Raw genomic sequence first — 877 nt, forward strand, 5'->3', positions numbered from 1 at the left:
AATTTAAATCTCACTAGTACCCCTTTGGAAGATGAGATAAATTAAGCCTTAGATTCCATTGATGGTCTCAAAATTGCTGGGCCTGATGGCTACACATCTACTTTCTATAAAGCCACATGGGATAGAACTAAACAAGACATTATGCTTGCTGTCCAAAACTTCTTTCTAGGTGTGGACCCCCCTAAATATTTCAGTGCCTCCACCATCACTCTGATACCTAAGAATCAAAATAGGAAAACTTGGGGGGATTACAGGCCAATCAGCCTAACCAATGTGATCTCCAAAATAATCAGCAAAATCATTGTGTTTAGGTTGCAACCCCATCTTCATCATCTCATTAGTGACAACCAAGTGGCCTTCATTAAAGGGAGGAATATTACTGATAACATCCTACTTGCCCAGGAACTCCTGCTAGATTTTGACAGAATTTGTAGAGGAGGAAATGTCATTTTCAAACTGGACATAAGCAAAGCCTATGATACCATTAACTGAGAATTCATTCTTGATACTCTTTCTGCTAGAGGCTTCAATGAAGAATTTATTAGTTTGATACACAGATGGCTTAAATGCAATGCACATTCAATTTTGATCAATGGCAAGTGTCATGGCTTCTTCAATGCTACCAGGGGGATCAAGCAGGGAGACCCCTTGTCTACAACCATTTTTATACTTGCTTTGGACTACCTTTCAAGACAATTGAATAAGTTGGTTACTATTTCACCTCATTTGGCTTTCCATCATAGATCTAATATCCTTATAAGCCATTTAGCTTATGCTGATGACATAATCATTTTCTCCAATGCTGCCAAGAATTCTGTCAGGAGGGTATATAAATGCCTTCTCCACTTTCAGCATACTTCAGGTATGGCACTCAACA

The sequence above is a fragment of the Phalaenopsis equestris genome, unplaced genomic scaffold (genome assembly GCF_001263595.1).
Source record: "Phalaenopsis equestris unplaced genomic scaffold, ASM126359v1 Scaffold232797, whole genome shotgun sequence".
NCBI lineage: Eukaryota > Viridiplantae > Streptophyta > Magnoliopsida > Asparagales > Orchidaceae > Phalaenopsis > Phalaenopsis equestris.